Source organism: Lissotriton helveticus, chromosome 6 (assembly GCF_964261635.1).
Source record: "Lissotriton helveticus chromosome 6, aLisHel1.1, whole genome shotgun sequence".
Taxonomy (NCBI): domain Eukaryota; kingdom Metazoa; phylum Chordata; class Amphibia; order Caudata; family Salamandridae; genus Lissotriton; species Lissotriton helveticus.
Window position 1 is genome coordinate 399999564 of NC_136067.1, and position 16930 is coordinate 400016493.

Consider the following 16930-nt stretch of genomic DNA (forward strand, 5'->3'; position numbering starts at 1 on the left):
TTGTTCACTCACTCCGTCTCTATTACTCTTAGTGTCTTTGACTGATCACTCTTTCACTAATTGTTCATTATGCTTTCTCTCTGTAGTTCAAGCACACTAAGGGGCATATTATCAACACAGCCAATAAAATTATTGCTGTTTTTATTGGAAGAAAACTGTTGCAAAAGTGGTTTTAGCGGCAGTTTTCCGCCGCAAAAGCGGCTTTAGCGACACATTTCTGCCGATAAAAGCTGCAAAACTTTTATTGCCTATGTTGATGATATGGTTCTATGTTATTTACATTTCTTTGCTGTTTCAATTAATCTTTTCTGTTATTTTTTCTTTTCTGTTTTCAGTTTTTTCTCTCTGTTATTCCACATGTTTTAATCTTATTTTGAACATTCACTCACATTCTCCAAGAAACTCTTCTTTGTTATTGTTCTACTCTCTTTTTTTTCTTTCACTTCCTTATCTATTTTGTTTTTCACAATTATACCCTCTTCCATCTTTTCTTTGGTAAATAGATCTATTAAACAGTATCTCTGGATTACTCCCTATAGCTGTCTTTCTTTTAACATTACTCTCTGTTTACTTCCCTTATACTTACTCTTCTTTTTTTTTTTTTTTTTTTTTTTTTGGTTCGCTCCCGGTTCGCGTACCGGGAAGCGAACGGGGAGGCGAACTAAAAAAAAAAGAGCTTGCCAGAGTGCTAAACATTCTAGCAATTTTTTTTTGAAAGGGGAGGTAGTTCTGAAAATAACTTTTTTTTTAATGTTTTTGTTGTTTTATATATTTTTTTTAATTTTTCTTAACATTTTTTCTTTTTTTGTATTTTTTGAACATTTTTATGTTTTTTTTTTGTTTTTGATGGAGGGAAAAAACAAAAAACAGGCATTAAAAAGGGCTCAACAGGAGCAAAAAAAAAATTACTGTCTGGGGCGGTTAGGGCAATTGTGATTGTTAATAGCTAGGTTGATTAAATTAATGCTCATGTTACCACATGACAGCAATGCACCGCAATACATACAGGTATGTTTGATATGAGCAAAGTTCTCCTGAATGTTTGGCACGGTTTCCCGTGCCTCTGCTGCTGTCAATGATATTAGTGATGTTGACCTGGCCACAGGAGTTGTTGTTGGGTTATCTTGCATGTCACGTATCTCCGCGTGGCTGTAGTTCAATGGATGCCACCTGGTCATGTGACGATGCATTGTATGGTTTCCGTAGCTATATTTTTTATCAGTGCCTCTAGATAACCGGTCTTTACAAATCAGGTAGGTGACATACCTAGCATTTACTTTTTTTTGCCCTCGAGGGAGTGACAAAAACTGCCAAATAAAGCTGGCTTTCCGACGTGAAACCCGGGGCACCTCCTGTAAGAACTGTGGTCCTTCGGTCTCCTCTTCCTCTAGTTCATCCTCTTCCTCCTCTGTCTGGCTGATAAATTGGGGAGGTGGTCCTCTCTTCCCATGAGGAGGTGGAGGTGGTGGTGGGGTGCACCAGCTGAAGCAACTATTGAAGCCATTGCTCAACTCTCAAAAATGGTCTTCCTCTCACAAAGATGAAAGTCAGAGTGAGGAAAGAAGGAGGGGTTTTCATCATTTGGGATAAACAATATTTCTAAACCAATGAAAAGTGTTATTTTTAGGTCACCTGACCTAGCCTTACATCATTATGAAACCAAAAGTGAAATGAACCAATGAAAAGTTTTATCAACAAGTCACATGACCTCTTACGCTTAAGTTACGCGCTGCGGAACGCGCCCCGGATCGCTTCCGGGTCGCTGCGCTTCGCGCCTCGGTTCGCGCTCCGGAGCGCTTCCGGGTGCGCTAACGCGGCACGTCATAAGACGCATTACGCGGCAACGCGATATGTCGCGCTTTCGCGATGCGCCGCGGATCGCTTCCGGGGAGCTGCGCTTCGCGTCTCAGTTCGCGTACCGGAGCACTTCCGGGTGCGCTAACGCAGCGCGTCATAAGACGCATTACGCGACAACGTGATACGTCGCGCTTCCGCGACGCGTCACGATGTTGATTCCTAACGCGGCAGTTGCGCTAACGGAACGTTTACCGGTTCGCGGACTGGGTCGCGGCATCAAGATGAGCTAACGGGAAGCTTCCCGGTTCGCGAACCGGGAGCGAACAAAAAAAAAGTATTAACATTTTTTTTATTAATAAACATATAAAATATATTTTTGGATTTAAAGAAGAATACATTTTACAGCTACAGATATTAGCTTTTAAAAAACCAATGAAATTCACTCAAAAAACCATAGGTTATAGACCATATATAGTTAGGAATTAGCATTTACAAAACCTTGAAAATTCACTGAAAAAACCATAGGTTATAGACCATATATAGTTAGGAATTAGCATTTAAAAAACCTTATTTTACTCACACAAAACCATTGAAATTCCATATATAGTTAGTTGTACTAACTATATATCGCGCACCCGCAATCCACTGCTGATGATGTCACATATTACATCATTCATGACATGGTCAGTGACATCACTGATGACATCACTGATGACATCTCAAATGACATCACTGATGACATCACTGATGACATCTCAAATGACATCACTGATGACATCACTGATGACTACATTCAGTGACTGTATAATTCTGTAAAGTTAAAATATATCTTACATATTGAAGAATGAGTGGATGTATAAGTGTCTTGATGAAGGATTTAGTAGGGGCATGACTGACTGTATGAGTGACTGATTAAATGTGTCTCACTGAGTGCATGGGTTAGTGACTAAACTGTCTTAATTTGTGCATCATTATGTCTGTTGTTCTGTAAACTGCTGCATGTGTTGATCAGTAGCTATATGATTAACTGTATGGGTTATTGATTGGTTGCCCAAGCATTTGTATGGGAGACTGAGTGTGTGTGTGGGTGGCTGGGAGGTGTATGACTCTTTGCATAGATGTGTGAGCAGTTGATTGACTAGATGTATGGGTTCAAAAGTGCATGTGGAAGCAGCTGTATGGGCGGTTGACTGTGTGCATGAGTGTATTGGTGAGTGAATGGATATCTCAGTGCTACATGTTAAAGTAAGTACATATGTAAAATAGAGTACATGTGAGAGTTGACATATATAAATAACTATGCATAAGAGCCAGTGAATGTGTGAGTGGCTGTATGGATCATTGTGAACTTGTATCCAGGATTTTATAAGTCAGTAAATATGTTTTAGTATATGTTTGAATAAGTAAGGTGTGTATAACTGTATAGTTGAGGAAATGGAGGTGTGATTGATTCTTTGCATGACTGACTAAGTGTCTGAGTAACTCCATAGATGAGTGACAGTCTATGAGTGTCTGTTTACACTGAGTGTATCTAAGGTTATATTAGAGTCTGAAGATGTTCATCGTATTATCACATGAATGATGTCATCAGTGATGTCATCAGTGATGTCATTTGAGATGTCATCAGTGATGTCATCAGTGATGTCATTTGAGATGTCATCAGTGATGTCATCAGTGATGTCATTTGAGATGTCATCAGTGATGTCATCAGTGATGTCACTGACCATGTCATGAATGATGTAATATGTGACATCATCAGCAGTGGATTGCGGGTGCGCGATATATAGTTAGTACAACTAACTATATATGGAATTTCAATGGTTTTGTGTGAGTAAAATAAGGTTTTTTAAATGCTAATTCCTAACTATATATGGTCTATAACCTATGGTTTTTTCAGTGAATTTTCAAGGTTTTGTAAATGCTAATTCCTATCTATATATGGTCTATAACCTATGGTTTTTTCAGTGAATATATATATATATATATATATACATATATATATATATATATATATATTCACTGAAAAAACCATAGGTTATAGACCATATATAGTGTGGTAAATAAATAAATAATACCCTATTTTTGACTAGACTTATAGCATAACAGATAGCTCAATAAAATAAGAGTCAAGATTCGAGGTAGTAGGAGTTTCTGCAGGTTTATTACAGCATAAGGACAGGATCAAGACAACCTGCATGGGAATAGGACAATAAGGCCCGGCAGCTGCCGGGGCTGGGTCTGGGATGAGCGCGCTAACATTCAATAACAAAACACAGGCATATATACATAGCGCGAACACATAGCATTACATTGCAGTAGGCGTAGCAGTGGGTGGAGCAGAAGGCGTGACGCGTAGCAGTCGCGAAAGATAACAGTAAAAAGAGGTGTAACTGGGAGTATACATAGACATGTGATGCAAACGTAACAGAATATGTCATGAATGGGCGGAAACATAGGAGGGGGCTACCTAAGGAGCCGGGACCTCTAACCTAATGGTGCGCGAAAACTTGGCAATGACGTGTTACTAGGAGAAGCTGGGGGCTACGAACTCTGTGCTAGGAGCAGAGACTAGAGTCTGGAGGGTCGGAGCGACATGTACCTAAACCCTATCTGGTATCTGATGTTTAGGGAACAAGTTGATATAAACTAGAAGTCATGAGGGGAAAAGCTAACTTGATTCTAAGACTGGACCATGCATTATTCTACATGTAGTGCGTGATGAGGAATATTAAATGACCATTAAATACAGTATTTCTCTAACGTGGAGCCGAATAGGCTAGACAATGACGGAAACTATTGATGCAGTTCAGTAGCTTAGGAATGCAGAGAAGGAGGACTGAACTGATAGCTGGAATCATAACATACTCTTGGCAGACTCAGAGGCAGAGCCAAGCTGCACCGGGCACTGCGAGGCAGGAAGTAAGTGAAGGGTCGAGGATACAGGTGGGGGCTGTATCGCTCCTCAGCGAGGCTTTCAGGAGACAGGAGCTGAATCTGTGGTCCGGGCCCTTTTGAGGCCTGGAAACGGGGACTTTATAATGGAATAACGTGCACACTGAGAAACGTGGCAACATAACTTTACATAGGCCTAATATTCGTAGTATTCACGAGGACTGGAAACTAGCATACTAGAGGTGGACACAACTGGAATTGCGTCATTAATCGGACATGGGGAATAACATATGCATATTGGTCATGCACACATAACAAATGATGGATGAGGCGTAGGGACACAGAACATGGCAAAATTTACTTTTCCACATTCCCTCCTTGTCACTACGTTTCCATCAGGAAACATCAATTTTCATGATACCATCTATCATTTCATACAGTACCATTTGCTCGTCTCGAATTGTCTTGGAACGGGATTTAGAACGGGGCTTGGGACTAGGAATACAAGAGGTAGCACACATGCTGCAAATCGCAGGGCCACATTGTATACAGAGGCAGCAGCTAAATATAATCGCTACCGCAATACCTAGAAAGGACAGGACTTTCCATCCCCAGGCGGAAATTATATTCCAGAACCAACCGGACCATGTCCAGGTGCCTGGATCTTGATGTAACAGATGGGCAATTTTATGGAGTCTGGTTATAGCTGAATAAACAGACGGCGCGTTATTTGGAATGAAAATGCAGCAACTAGATCCGATGACTCTACAGGCCCCGCCCCTATCGGCCAGTATGACGTCAAGGACGAGACGATTTTGCAAAACAACAAATCTCATAGCAGATTGTTCTTCGGTTAGGTTACCTAGAGCAGAGGCAGTCTCATTTACTACAGCTTCAAGGGTTCTTGTTAACCTACGGATCAGTTTACTATTCTGGACAGGTCCTACAAAGAAGAAGAAACCTTTATTGAAATCTGTATACTGTTCTAGAGTAGTTTCAGTATAATCGACAATTGGGGACTCCCTTCTATGTCTAATGTGTACTAGATGTGTGTTTCTGTGATAATCAGATGGGGCTAGGAAAACAGGTGGCAGTAGGAAAGCAATGTAACAGGTTCCCTCCCAATCGAGGGGCAGACGAACATATGCGGTTTGACCACAAATAAAATAAGAATGACGTGAAGCTTTGAAAATAGATTTCCCACTGTCACTATACTTGATAACAGTAGTACATTCACTATGACCTACATGTATGGAACCATAACTACGGACACATAATTCGCCTTTGACTGGTAGTACTGAAATAGCAGGTAAGTCTGGAGTAGTATCAGACTGAACATTCAGGACCATGAAATTCGACGAATAATTACCTAAATTATAAACTTCATTTTCTAGATCTAAACCTGTTCTGTGGGGGAGACCTTGCTTGTCTGGAAAACATGTATTGTTAAGAAAAGACATATCTGTTGAGGATGACGTTAACGTGGACCATGCTCCACATGAACCATTATGTGAGAATGGATAAGGAAACAGTGGCAGAACTCCCTTCGGTGTCTGGAAAGGGGGGAGTCGACCACACACCCAACAATTAGTGGCATTGCTGGTCTGGTGTGAATAATGTAACATACGGATAAATGTGTTGTTGCGCATAGCGAGGCGGTAAGAATATTCGTGAGGAGGCAGATCACTAAACGTGTGCTCTACTGTAGCATTAGCAGACATATTTACATGAGGAACTGGTAAATACAGATAGAACGCATAGCTGGTGCAGGAAATCATTATGCTGAGAAATAATATGAAACTCAGAAAAACGATACATTGAAGTGAACTTCGACTGACTCTCTCACTATGGGGGTCTATTTTATACATGTCAGAAACAATCTAACCGTTTCACCTAGGGGAGGACTTATACAATCAGACTGACTGACTTATTTTACTAGACCTTAATTTTAACTTATACTCCTGTTGCGGAGTTTTCTCTAACAAGGGAGGGGTTGTAATAATGTCTTGTGCGGGACAGTCCTTTAAAACAATGTTCTGGCAATCTTTCGAATCCTGGAAATCCTTGGAAATGTTTTTGGAGACTGGTTTCAATCCTTTGAAAAGTTTTACATGAGAAAGATGGACCCACCCCTTCCTGCCTTCCAACTTGACGGCAGTTCGGGTGGTCAAGAGGACCTGACGTGGCTCCTTCCAACGTGGTTCCAGCGGACTTGATCTGTCGAAATTCCGGACCATCACAAGGGAGCCTGGAACGATCTCGTGCGGTGCCACCTCGGTATTGTCTGGAAATGCGGCGGCAACCTGTGAACGACATGAGTTGAGGGCAGACATCAAGGAAGCTAGGTAATCTGTCAGCATATTACATGAAACATCGGTAATACTTCGGGGTCTAGGAGTACCCCACATGTTAGGGGGGCGGCCGAATACGACCTCATACGGGGACAGACCTGATCTGGAATGTGCGACCATGCGCATATAAAACAAAGCGACTGGCAGAGCTACTAGCCAGTCCACACCTTTGTCTTTACAGACTTTGGCAATACGGATTTTCAGAGTCTGATTATGTCTCTCTACGAGACCGGCTGCTTCAGGATGGCGTACACAATGAAACTTCCACTGGTACCCTAACAAAAGGGAAACGTGCTTCATTAACTCTGAGGAGAATGGCTGACCGTTATCAGAATATACGACTCTAGGGAGTCCATATCTAGGGAAAAATTCACGAACCAACTGCTTGGCAGTGGTCGCGGCTGTGTAATCTGGGACTGGATATGCTTCTGTCCACCTGGACAAAGCGCATACTACTACAAGGACATACTTGAAACCTCGACATCGCTCCATCTGAATATAATCCATCTGGAGGACCTCAAAAGGGTGGTCAGGGGGCTGGAAACCACCTTGTTCCACCGGGACACTTTTACCTGGATTAAACTGACAACATATCATACAGGTACGGACTTTCTGCTTGGCTGCAGCTCGTAAATGCTTGTTGAACCAAATGTTCTGGATACTGTCTAACATAGCTTTTTCTCCTAAATGTGCTGGACTATGTGTAGTATTGATAATGACTTGAACCATAGAATCGGGGAGAAACCATGTGGCTCTACCCTTCGTTAACCATCCTTGATCTGTCTGGACCCCTCCTTGTTCAGACCATTTCTTGATTTCATCGGGAGTAGCATGTAACTGTATATCTATGACATCTTGTGTAGGGTCCTTAACTGTCATGCATGTAATCGGATCTGGAGTATGTGTCTGATTAACTGGAATGCCTGGAGTCTGTGCTGTAAGCTTAGCTGTGCGGTCTGCTAGATCATTACCTTGAGAAATAATGTCGGTGACTTTCGTATGTGCTTTGCATTTCATGATAGCAATGGATGTCGGTAAATGTATGGCATCTAACAGGGCTTGAATAAGGAGACAATGCTGAATCTTGGTTCCATGAGAAGTCATGAAACCTCTCTCCTGCCAGAGCACTCCGAAGTCGTGTACAACTCCGAATGCGTAACGTGAATCTGTGTAAACATTAACTTTCAGGTTCTTGGCATGTATACAGGCTTGTGTCAGAGCGACTAGCTCTGCTGCTTGAGCGGACAGGGTGTCAATACGGTGTGTCTTGATAACTTCAGTGTCAGTAGTCACTGCATACGCGGCGACTAGTTCTCCTGTACTAGTTCTCATACATGAACCATCCACATAAAGTGTCAGGTCGGGATCTGATAACGGAATGTCTGTCAGGTCTTGTCTTGGCTTAGTCGTAATGTTAACTACTTCCACACAGTCATGTGTGTCTGGATTTGAATTAACTGATGGCAACAGTGTAGCAGGATTCAGGACGTTGCAGCGTCTAATTTCTATGTGTGGCTGGAACAGTGTCAATTCATAACCTGTTAAACGTGCAATTGTCAAGTGCTGAGTTTGTGTTCGGTTTAAAAGAACTTCTACTGAATGTGGGACTTGTACTGTCAGGGAATGTCCTAAAACTATGGAATCACTTTGTCTGATAGCTAGTGCTGTGGCTGCAACTGACTTGAGGCACGCAGGCAACGCCTGGGCGACTGGATCTAATGTGCTCGAAAAATAAGCACAGGGCTTGTATTGTCCTGCTTGATCTTGTGTAAGAACAGATAATGCTGTACCTTCGCGTTCAGTAACGAAAAGTGTAAAAGGCTTACTGTAGTTCGGTGTAGCTAGAACTGGAGCTTGACATAGGGCTTTCTTTAACTCATTGAAACTAAGTGTATGGTCAGATGTCCAAGGGAGGACAGTCGCTACGGCTGCCTCCTGTGTCGTTAACTGTATCAGTGGCTTGGCTAGAAATGCATACTGGGGAATCCATTGTCTACAATAAGAAGTAAGGCCGATAAAGGCACGTACCTCCTTCTGGGTTCTGGGCTGGGGAAGACTCGCTATTAACTGGATACGGTCGGGTGTCAACTGCCTACCCCTCTTGGACAGCAAGTGTCCTAAGTATACCACTTGCTGGACACAGAATTGAAGCTTCGAAGGTGACACCTTGTGCCCCATCTCGGCTAGGAAATACAGAACTGTAAGGGATGCTCGCTCGCAAGCACGTTCAGAACGGGCAGTGATCAGTAGATCATCGACATACTGGAGCAGTGCAGTGTCAGTTGGCATGTGAATGTTGTCTAGTTGTCTCTTGAGTGCTTGACTGTAAATACTAGGACTTTCTGTGAAACCTTGAGGAGCGCGTGTAAACATATAGCTCCTTCCATTTAAACAAAATCCGAAAAGAAACTGGCTGTCTGGATGAATAGGGACACTAAAAAATGCATTCTTGAGGTCTATGACAGTGAAAAACATGGCTTCGGAATCAATGGCTGTTAACAGGGAAGAGATGTCTGGAACAACTGGGTACTGAGGAATAATACATTTATTAAGCTCTCGTAAATCAATCACTAATCGATATACTGGGGGTGCATTTGGATCAGTACGTTTCATGACTGGAATGATCGGAGAATTACATACATTGGAGTCAGTTTCTACAACTACTCCTTGAGCCATGAGCTCGTCAATAATTTTGGATAAGGCTGCTACAGCCTCGGGTGGCAATCTATATTGTCTGATTCGGGGTAACACTACACCTGGCTTGAGAGTCACACGATGGGGTGTGATTTGCATGTAACCTACATCAGTTGGACCTTGCGCCCATAAATGCTGCGGAACATTAGACAATCTGGAATCAAAATCTCGTAATACATAGTGACCCTTAAAGTCACGTAGGAACAGACGTATTCCCTCTGGGGAACAGCAAATAACTGCACCTAACTCTTTCAGTGTCTTAATGCCTAATAGGTTTTCTGGACATGACTTAGTAAGTAACAGATCAGTAGTACGGGACAATGGACCTACTTCTAGAGTGACTGGCTTTGATATCTCGTTAACGATGGGTTTTCCTGAAAATCCAAGGGAAACATTTCTTGAGCCTGAGAGCGGAGCCCCTGGAACTTCGGCATGACTAATTGTGGTCCTACTTGCCCCTGTATCGATCAAAAACTTTCTGTCTTTCCCTAATACTTGACTGTGAACATAGGGACCTTCTTGATCTACAGGTATCTCGATGAGAGGCAAGCCTACCTCCCTCTCTAGGCTGTTTCATGAATATGACTGGTACTCTGGATACTCAGACTGTGCATACTGGTACATCTGCGATGTAACATGCTGTGTTGCAGCAATAGGCTGCGGTGCTGTAACTGTCTGTTGTGCATTCTGTGACTGAGGAATCTGTGAAACTTGTTCTTGTCTAGGCGGACGTGGTCTTTCTTTGGTCTTACCAGTAGCTATGTTATGTTTCAGAACTGCACACTCGTTTATAAAATGACCTGGCTGTTTACAATAATTGCAGTTCCCTTTAACGGGAGCTGCAGGATGACTGGCTTGATTCGGACCCCTCTTCTGACTGTCTTGAGGAACAGATTGTGCAACTAGCACTTTCATTTTCGTGTCTTTCATACGTTTTCTCTCGTGTTCTTGCTCTTCTCTGACTCTATTCTGGTGATACTGGAGCATCTGGAGCATCTGGGACGGAGTATTTGCTTGCCAGGTGCTTTCGACTTTCAAAACTCGATTTTTAATTTGTGGGCTTGAATTCTCGACTAATTTAGTAACGAAAAGATGAGGGTATGACTCACTACTTGTCTTGAGACCACTGTTAATACTGAAACATTTTTCGAATCTAGAATAAAAATCACTAATATCTTCATCTTGTTTCTGTTTACAGGCTGAGATTGCATCCCAGTCTTCTTTCCTAGTTGTCAATAATCTCGGTAAAACTTGAATCAGTAATTCTGGTAATTCTTTACATTTATCTCCAAGACCGGTACCTGGTACTCGTGCCTTGTCTTCAGCTTCTAGAGCTGTCCAATCGATCTTTTTCTCTCCCACCTCCCATTCTTTTTCCTTTAACTTTTCATACACCCCTGCGGGTAACAGGACCTTTAACATTTTAATGATGTCTGGGTAAGTGTATTCTCCCATACGGAGCATGTCTTTTAATTCTCTATGGAACCCTGCTGGATCTTTGTCATGACAGGGAATTAATTTCTTCATTTCAAGAAGTTCCATCTTTGATATTGGAGTGTATACAAACACTCGTTGCATTACGCCACCCGCCCCTTGGACTGGGTGGACTTCTCGTAACGGATTCTGTCTGTCTATGTAGAATGGTTTACTTTCTGGGGGTGAGACATGAACAAAATGCGGGTTCAGAAACGTTCTATATTTGTGACGCTGTTCTAGAATGACACTGATTAAATCGGTACCTAGACCTCTCCATCTATACTGGAGTAACTCGTTCAGGATATCATGCAACGGACCTGGATCAGAATGTTGACCCTCATACAGGGTAATGAGGTGCTGGATCATATACATACCCACCAGTCGTTGCTCGGCTGGGGGCAGTTTCAGAAACATTTGTGCCACTATTTCGTCTGGAAAAGTGGTAGAATCAGTAATCCATCGGACTGCTGATCGGGCTAGTTCTTGTTCATGCATGGTACTTAACTCACTATAACCGACTCGTGATTTCAGAATGTGATCGGTAGCTTGAAATACTTGTTCTAGAGAACCTTGTTCTGGTGCTGGATGATGAAAAATAGACTTGTGTTCTAGGCGTAAATGGCGATCTGGAAATCTGGATTTTCCTACATACGCTATTCTGGCGGGATTCTCGTTCTCTTCCTCTTCAGGATCAGAGATACTTTCTTTCTCGCTTACTTGTGCTGCTTTACGCTGTTCGTGTAACCTTACTATTTCTTTACGAATTTTCTTGTACATACTCTCCATGGCACTGACGGTCTTGTGCTTACCCTCGGCTATATTATCACTCCACCTTGTCAGGATTCTCATTTCGGCGGGATCTTTAGACGGGTAATCTTGTTCTCTTATTAGACAATTGATCAGGAACTTTAATATCATGAGCTGAATCTCGGCTTTCCTTTGAGACATAATCTCGCCAATACTTTCTGGATCATCCCCTGTACGGATGAAACGATATATTCTGTCTAGATCTTCTTTCATATTCGGCAAGGTGACTAGATACTCGGTCACTCTCCTTACACGTAAGGAATATAAAACCATAGTATATTCGCCTGGAACTGGATCATAGACACATTCGTTAAGGGCTTGTCTGATTTCTGTGACAGACTTATTACTTTTAGGAGTACGCTGTGATGCTTGAGCATGTAATTCGAGTGCTGATAAACGCTTGTGTGGCGGCGGGGTTTGAGGAGTAGCTCCTCCTGCGGCCCCTAGACTGGAGTCGTCTACTGAGGCTCTACGTCCTGGCAGAGTGGGAAGTGGAACTATAGGCTGGACCGGGGGTACCGTAACAGGTACTCCGGTGTCTGGAGGAACATGAATTACCTGGTTTACAGGGACTGGCGGAGCGCGAACAGGATTGGCATATTCGGGGACTGTGTCGTCCAAATAGGACGAAATAAAAATATCAGCTGCGGTCGGTTTGTGACGTAGCTTGGTCGGAACTAATGGTGGCGGGAAATTACTGGATGCCTCTGGGGTCGCTTTTGGTACACCTTCGGCAAGAAGAGGATACATACCCTTAATAAGGGCATGCCTCTGTCTGTCTGACTGTTCGGCTTTGACTTGTTCACCTATCTCGATTAATTCTCTTTCTTGGGCTCGTTCCTGGGATTCTCTACTTAACTCTGACTTTCTGACTTCCTTTTCGGTTCCTCTATGAGCTTCCTTACGCCATAACTCGATGGCATCTTTCTGTGACTGTCTGGCTTTCTTTTTCCATAATGCTTCTTCTACTCGCATGATACATTCGGCATCCCATGTACCCGATACGGGCCATCTATACTTTTCTTCTAACTGTTTGGTATACTCTACCCATAAATCTAGATACAATATGGCGCTTATGCCATGTTTCTGATACATAAAGTGACCTGGACTGTCCCTAGGCGGAACAGGAACCGCTTCCTCTAACAGACCCTTTCTAGTTTTTAACTGACGTAACTTGGAAAATATAGGCATGACTGAACTATAATCTGGACACAATACAATACACAATAAAAACACGAAATCACATCGCACTCATACCACAACAGTAAAATACATGAAGAACATCATAAATAACAGTTCGAACAGAATATTACCTGGAATACTGAGAACAGAAACAGAACAGATTTTCTCGAGAACGGAACAGACTAGAGTTACTGAATGCACTGCTGTAACAGTACGGAACATACCGGTCCCATAAAGGAACGCGTCAAGACCCGTATCCACCTAGGTGAACACTTCGTTTGTGAGTCTGGGCACCACCAACCCACAGACCAGGAGTCAATTTAGATTGGTCCTGTCTAGATACTACCCCAGCAATGGTACTCACCGGGCAGCACGGAACGGAAGGCCTCGGACTGGACTGGACGACGGACGACGAACTTCGGACTTCAGTTACAGGTGGGCCTCCGGATACCTCGGACCTTGGACTCTCGGCTTGGGCTCTGGTCGGGACTCGCCGCGTTCCTCCACCGTCTCGTTCGGATGCTGGACCGCCTCCTCCGTCTCCTCCGTGGGCCTGAGGGATACTTGGAGCAGAAATATCTGCCAGTGCACGGTATGGTTCCGTCACGACTGCAGAGGGTCAGGGGGTCGGCGTGGCTTCACCGACGCGTGGGGAAAGGGCAAGTCCCTATTCGGGCGCCATTATGTGGTAAATAAATAAATAATACCCTATTTTTGACTAGACTTATAGCATAACAGATAGCTCAATAAAATAAGAGTCAAGATTCGAGGTAGTAGGAGTTTCTGCAGGTTTATTACAGCATAAGGACAGGATCAAGACAACCTGCATGGGAATAGGACAATAAGGCCCGGCAGCTGCCGGGGCTGGGTCTGGGATGAGCGCGCTAACATTCAATAACAAAACACAGGCATATATACATAGCGCGAACACATAGCATTACATTGCAGTAGGCGTAGCAGTGGGTGGAGCAGAAGGCGTGACGCGTAGCAGTCGCGAAAGATAACAGTAAAAAGAGGTGTAACTGGGAGTATACATAGACATGTGATGCAAACGTAACAGAATATGTCATGAATGGGCGGAAACATAGGAGGGGGCTACCTAAGGAGCCGGGACCTCTAACCTAATGGTGCGCGAAAACTTGGCAATGACGTGTTACTAGGAGAAGCTGGGGGCTACGAACTCTGTGCTAGGAGCAGAGACTAGAGTCTGGAGGGTCGGAGCGACATGTACCTAAACCCTATCTGGTATCTGATGTTTAGGGAACAAGTTGATATAAACTAGAAGTCATGAGGGGAAAAGCTAACTTGATTCTAAGACTGGACCATGCATTATTCTACATGTAGTGCGTGATGAGGAATATTAAATGACCATTAAATACAGTATTTCTCTAACGTGGAGCCGAATAGGCTAGACAATGACGGAAACTATTGATGCAGTTCAGTAGCTTAGGAATGCAGAGAAGGAGGACTGAACTGATAGCTGGAATCATAACATACTCTTGGCAGACTCAGAGGCAGAGCCAAGCTGCACCGGGCACTGCGAGGCAGGAAGTAAGTGAAGGGTCGAGGATACAGGTGGGGGCTGTATCGCTCCTCAGCGAGGCTTTCAGGAGACAGGAGCTGAATCTGTGATCCGGGCCCTTTTGAGGCCTGGAAACGGGGACTTTATAATGGAATAACGTGCACACTGAGAAACGTGGCAACATAACTTTACATAGGCCTAATATTCGTAGTATTCACGAGGACTGGAAACTAGCATACTAGAGGTGGACACAACTGGAATTGCGTCATTAATCGGACATGGGGAATAACATATGCATATTGGTCATGCACACATAACAAATGATGGATGAGGCGTAGGGACACAGAACATGGCAAAATTTACTTTTCCACAATAGTTAGGAATTAGCATTTAAAAAACCTTATTTTACTCACACAAAACCATTGAAATTCCATATATAGTTAGTTGCACTAACTATATATCGCGCACCCGCAATCCACTGCTGATCATGTCACATATTACATCATTCATGACATGGTCAGTGACATCACTGATGACATCACTGATGACATCTCAAATGACATCACTGATGACATCACTGATGACATCATCCAGTGACTGTGTGTTTCTGTAAAGTTTAAATATGTTTTAGATATTGAAGAATGAGTAGATGTATAACTGTCTGGACGAAGGATTTAGTGGGTGCATGACTGAATGTATGAGTGAGTGATTAAATGTGTCTCACTGAGTGCATGGGTTAGTGACTAAACTGTCTTAATTTGTGCATCATTATGTCTGTTGTTCTGTAAACTACTGCATGTGTTGATCAGTAGCTATATGATTAACTATATGGGTTATTGATTGATTGTCCAAGTATTTGTATGGGAGACTGAGTGTGTGTGTGGCTGGCTGGGAGGTGTGTGACTCTGTGCAGATCAATGTGTACTTGTATCAATGATTGTATAAGAAAGTAAGTATGTGTTACTATATGTTTGAAAATGTAAGGTGCTCTATTTTTAACTGTATAGACAAGAAAATGGAAGTGTGATTGATTCTTTACAGGACTGACTAGGTGTGTGAGTAACTCCATGGATGAGTGGCAGAGTGTGAGTGTCTGTATAGGTGTATGAGTGCATATGATAGTGTTGTAAAGATGAGTGATTGTATGTATGAATGATTGTATGGGTGAATGAGTGAATGTGTGTGTAGACGTAGGAATCAGTGAGTACGTATGTAGTAACTAGTATTGGTGTGTCAATGGTTTCAAAAATTATACTCTGTATTTAACATTGGGTGAAACAGAGGTTATATTAAAATGTGAGGAGATGCATTGTATTGTCACATGAATGATATCATCAGTGATGTGGTCATTGATGTCAAATGAGATGTCATCAGTGATGTCATCAGTGATGTCATTTGAGATGTCATCAGTGATGTCATCAGTGATGTCACTGACCATGTCATGAATGATGTAATATGTGACATGATCAGCAGTGGATTGCGGGTGTGCGATATATAGTTAGTGCAACTAACTATATATGGAATTTCAATGGTTTTGTGTGAGTAAAATAAGGTTTTTTAAATGCTAATTCCTAACTATATATGGTCTATAACCTATGGTTTTTTCAGTGAATTTTCAAGGTTTTGTAAATGCTAATTCCTAACTATATATGGTCTATAACCTATGGTTTTTTCAGTGAATTTCAATGGTTTTTTAATAGCAAATATCATAAGCTGTCGAATGTCAAGTACGTGGTAAGTGAAAACATTTTCGTGTTTATGCACACTGATCTGCTTTGAATGGTGCCCCCCCCCCTCATTTCTATTAGGAGTACTCTCTCTTTGCAGATAGTGAAAGGTAGTTAACGCAGGCCTTTGCCCCCGTTGTAATCCGTCGTGCCTGCTTCTCTCTCCATTTGATTGATTGTTATCCAAGTATTTACTGTTTTAGAATTAGTTCTCTTTGGTTCATTCTCTATTTACAAACAAACACAGAGTCGCAATACTCTGTTTAGTCTTTGCAGATAACGAAAAATCGTGTAAAAAAAAAGAAAAGGAATCGAGCAAAATCAGTAGGCCACTAATGGGATCTCTTTTTGACCTCGCTAAAATAGAAACATTAGGAACAACCCCTCATGACAAATACAAAACTAGTGAGATGAACTGAACTCCACACAATGATGGCTGCAAAACAGCTCGGCTCCGCCACCCACCCCGCCCAAAATAACGA